Source organism: Peromyscus maniculatus, chromosome 22 (assembly GCF_049852395.1).
Source record: "Peromyscus maniculatus bairdii isolate BWxNUB_F1_BW_parent chromosome 22, HU_Pman_BW_mat_3.1, whole genome shotgun sequence".
Taxonomy (NCBI): Eukaryota; Metazoa; Chordata; class Mammalia; order Rodentia; family Cricetidae; genus Peromyscus; species Peromyscus maniculatus.
In genome coordinates this window covers 62,184,764-62,189,920 of record NC_134873.1, presented here as the reverse complement: position 1 = coordinate 62,189,920, position 5,157 = coordinate 62,184,764, and the positions used below count along the sequence as shown (strand labels likewise).

General features: G+C 37.4%; 1 pseudogene; it reads left to right on the top strand.

The window, feature by feature from the left end:
- Positions 1-2,681: 2,681 nt before the first annotated feature.
- Positions 2,682-4,401, top strand: LOC102928248 (zinc finger CCCH domain-containing protein 11A pseudogene; annotated as a pseudogene).
- Positions 4,402-5,157: the final 756 nt, after the last annotated feature.

Sequence of the window (5,157 nt, the reverse complement as noted above, 5' to 3'; positions counted from 1 at the left end):
ATAGTTCCTGCATCAAAACTGGTTTCTGCCATCCACTTATCCTGTGAACTTGGGCAAATGATTTAAGCTTCCTAAGTGTGTTTTGTTGTATAAATGAGGAATGATATTAACAATGCCAATTTATACCTTAGAATTTTGATTGTTATATAAAAAATTATATAAAAGAGGAAAATGCTTAACATAGTTCTTGCTCCATAATAATTTATCAGTAAATATAAATTTTTGAAATTGTATGTTTATATAAAATTAAAGTGTAGAATTGTTTTAATTGTATTGATTAGTTTTACATTTAATAAATAACTAAATAGTTCTGTTTATGAACTATCACCTAAATTACTGAAGGACAGATTTATGTAAACTATGAAGCTGGTTAGAAATTGTATACAGAGTGTTACTTACAAAGCAAAACATAAATGCTGTGTTAGTCATATTCCTGTGGCTTTGACAAAATACCTTAGAAAATCAACTAAAAGGAATAAAGATTTCTTTTGGCTTATATTTTCAGAGATGTCAGTCAGTGGTCACTTGTTTTCAATGTCTCTGGGACTCTAGTGAGGAAGAACATCATGGGGTGCAAGTTTATTTTTTGGCAGCCAGAAAGGTGAGAAAGAACATGAGAGAAAGACAGAGATAGGCAGAGGCACAGAAAGACTTCCTTCTGTGTAAGCTACTCATGCTGAGGTTCTTCCACTCTCTAAGAAAAGATTCACCTGTTGATCCATGGATTTGTTAGTCCAGTAATGTGTTTAGAGTTTTGGAGACCAGTTAACCTCTCAAAGGTTCCAACTTGTACAACACAACAACTTTGGGAACCAAGCCTTTAGTATACAAACTTTTGGGGACATTTTAGATCTTATCCTTAGACATTCTCAGAGTGCATCAGAGAAAGTTATAGACAAGTAAAGGCTTGGACATACTCCCAGCACAATTAGGGACTCTGGACTGAGGTAGCCTATGTGTCAGGAAGTCCTGTAGTGGATTCTAAGGGACGTCCAAGCTGGAGAGCCACTTTGGTACATGATCTGAACCACTCTATGCATTCATTTCCTGCCTATGGCTCTTGCCTCTGTTTTACCCTGCCTTCTTCTATCATGTTTGTCAGATTGTTTTAGCTGGTTAAGAATCTCAAAGTCTCAGCATAGAATTAAATGTTTTCGATAGCTTAAGGGGGAAAGCATTTTAAAGGTTTTAGAAAGATCTATAGGGAGAAAAAAGGGAACAGTAGAGCCTAACCATCATGTCTACTGTGAAAAATAAGTGGGGTTGTCTTATTTCATTTGATAACATGCTCTCCTGTTCAATAGTAACAACTGAGGCCTTGGAGTCTTTATTTTCTTTTCTTGTAAATAATCTTGCAGAAAGCAGGATTTGTCAGTGTCTATGACTGCCTTGTGGGTTGTTATTTTAAGGAGCCTCTTAATTCAATGTTAGTATAATCCTTTCTGTCTTTTGGTGTTTCGACACATTTTAACACACGAATAAATTTGTAGTGACTGCTTAAAAGCATTTTGGCCTTTTAAAAGCACTTTGGGTACAGTTTGTATAGTTGTAAATATGATTTTACTTATTCTGAGCAAATAATTTTTGGATAAACAGTAATTCAGTTGCTAAAAGCTGTCTTTGTCCTGTTTTCACATTTTTAGCATGCAAAGTGAAGTATAAATTTTATACAGACTTGAGAAAAGGAATAATTGATAGTATATAAATCTACTACATGAATTTCTGAGAAACAGATTATTTCTTCTATTTACTTTTATGTGAATATAAATCTATTTGCATATTTGGGGAAAGAATTAGCCTCAAGGCAGATAAGGATTGTGTAAAACTGGTTCTCTGCTTACTTGTCAGGAAGTTTGGTTAAGTTCTTGATTCCTCATTTTTATAAGATGAACATTATGGCCACTTTTAGAGGTTTTCTAGTAGTAAATAAGGTCTGGCATAGAGGATAAGGCCTCAGAATTTCTAGAGCATTTTTAGTATTTGGGTTTTTATGTGTATCTAGTAAGCAGCCTTGATAGATTGGGCAATTTATGTACATTTATGTATGTTTCCTCAGAGCTCCTTCTTTGAGCTTTCATGTGGTATATAAAATAGATCTCATTATGATTATTTTAAACTGTGAGAAGTGTTTTTAGACCAGCTTGTTGCTAGTCTAATTGATTCATTGAACTTTAGACCATATATATATATATGTATATATATATATATATATATGTATGTATGTATGTATATAACTGTAGTAATATATTGTTTACCCTAATAAACTTGCCTGGGGATTAGAGGACAGAGCCAGCCATTAGATTAGACATAGAGGACAGAAAGTGGTGGTACACACCTTTAATCCCAGCACTTGAGATCTCATGCCTTTGCTTGGCAAGCACACATACCTTTAATACCAGAAAGTAATATGTTAGGGCAGAGAAAGGTATATAGGCCATAAGGAAACAGGAACTCACTCTCTTTAGACTGAGGATTTCATAGAGGTAAGAATTTGTGGCTGGCTTGCTCTGCTTCTCTGATCTTTCAGTTTTAACTCCAGTATCTATTTCTGGGTTTTTTATTCTAAACCTTTTAGAATTTTGACAATTGGAAGAGTGAGTCCATTCCAAGAGCACTTGAAGCTGATCTTCTCCTTATGGAAGCAGTGGCTTATTCCAAAAAGCCACTTCTGGCCACCCAGCATGCCTAATAAGGGAGAAGACTGCTATTTTTATTTCTATTCTACATGCACCAAAGATGATAGCTGTCCATTTGGTCACTTGAAGCTGCACTAGGAAATAAAACTGTTTGCACACTATGGCAAGATGGTGATTCTTTTCTATAGGTATGCAGATTTCACCACATGGAAATTGATTTAAAAAAAATAAGTGAAATTTCTTGTTAACAGGAATATCGGCCAATGGGATGTCAAAAACTAAACTGTGCTTTCCACCACAACAGAGGTCGTTACACTGATGGACTCTCCCTGCCTCCAAGCAAAACTGTGTTACCCATTGTGCCTGAGTTGCAAGAAGTAGAGGCTAGTCAGCTTACAGTTCAACAGAACAAATTGTTGGTCCAGTCTAATCCCTGCTCTCAACTGCGGAGTGTAATGAAAGTAGAAAGCTCAGAAAATGTTTCTAGGCCCACGTATCCACCCATTGTAATCAATCTTGCAGATGATGATGATGATGATGATGATGATGATGATTGTAATGATCAGTTTTCTGATGAGGGCAATGAAAGCAAAACATCTGGCCTGCAACCAACTCCTGAGGTTCATAATGGATTACAAATGGCTTCTGCCCAGAAACCCAGAGCCAGTTTAAAGCAAGGTGAATATTTGCAATTTGTAATAAAAATTCTTGAGGAAATTAAATAAAAAAAAATGAAGAAAAAATCCAAGAAGCAAGGTAGGTCTTCAGGAGTTTTCAGTGTTTTACATCAGCCTCAGCCCAATCCAGGTCCTGAAAATAAGAATGTTTGGACTGTAGTGAGGACAGTAACACTATCCAGCAAACAATAAGAGCCCTTAGTTAGATTGAGTCTTACTGAGAGAATGGGGAAATGAAAATTTTCAGTAGATGGTGACAGTGATCCCCCATTAAAATGAAGCCTTGCATAGAGGCTGGGAAAAAAAGGTGGAAGCTCCAGAAACTAACATTAATAAAACACCAAAGAAAGGGAAAGTTAATAAAGTTGGTAAAATGCATGTGAAGACATTGGAAGAAATTCTTCTTGAAAGAGCCAGTCAGAAATGTGAAGAATTGAAAACCAAACTAAAAACAGAAGTACCTTCGTGAGCTGATAAGTCTCCATCAAGAACAAAAAGCTCTTCCTCAGTGAAGATCAAAACCTTCTCTGAGGTCCTGGCTGAAAAGAAACATAGGCAGCAGGAAATAGAGAGACAGAAATCTAAAAAGGATACAAGTTGCCCCAAGTTGACAGAAGATACTGATAAGAAAAAGACAGTGAGTCTACCACCTGTTGCTCAGCAAAGAACAACCAGAGGACCTTGTGGAAAGAGCCAGGTCCAAGCAGGGGGTGCATATAAAGACTCTAGAGGAAATCCCTGAGGGTACAGCGATGCTCTGAGAGCAGTGCCAGCTCCTGACCTCAAGGTGAGGCTATCCCAGGACAAAGAGCGTGCTCTGCATTGCCAAAACAGCAGGTACAAAAGAAGAAACAACTTGAGATTGAAAACAGTGACATTGCTTCTCAGAGCAGTATGACTAGACAGAGGCTAGTGATACAACAAAGATTCCAGTCAATAGATGTGACACTGTCAGAGAGAAACACACTGAGAAACAGCAGGCCACAGGAGCCTCACAGAGGGAGAAGCCAGCCTTGACATTAGGCCTGGGAGATGGGGCCTCATACTATATCCAAGTGGTGGGGAAACCAGTGCTCACTACTGTATGATGATATTTTGTGTACCCTAATAAATCTTGCCTGAGGATCAGAGGAAAGAGCACAGAGGTCAGGCAGTGATCGCACATAACTTTTATCCCAGCACTTGAGATGTCATGGCTTTGCTTGGGAAGCACACATACCTTTAATCCTAGGAAATAATATGGCAAGGCAGAGAAAGGTATACAAGGAATGAGGAAACAGAAACTTACTCTCTTTAGACTGAAGATTTCATAGAGGCAAGAACTTGTGGCTGACCTGCTCTGCTTCTCTAATCTTTCAGCTATCACCCCAATGTTTGGCTCTTTTTTTATTATTTTATTTTATTTTACAATACCATTCAGTTCTTCATAACAGCCACAGATTCCCTTGTTCTCCCCCTTCCTGCCCTTTTATTATTATTATTATTATTAATAAGACCATTTAGAAATTTATGTTATATCCTAAGGTGTGAATTTTATATCAAAATTTATAAGATATATGTATATATAACTTTTGTCATGATATTAATAGTCATATAGAATACTAATTAATCCTAGAATAAAAGGCTTCATGTAGTTCCTATACATGATTTTGAGTTTGAGTCTCTATTAGTTTTCTGCAGGGAACCATGGCCATGCCTAACAGGGACTTAGAAGTCTCCAAAAAAATCATGGGGCTCTGCTGTGCCATTTGGCCTATGGCAAGGCAGCGTAGAGGCAGGCAGGAAATCCAGACAGATAGAAAGAGAGAGGAGAGGCAAGGCAGACGTGAGCCACTGCCAGGAGA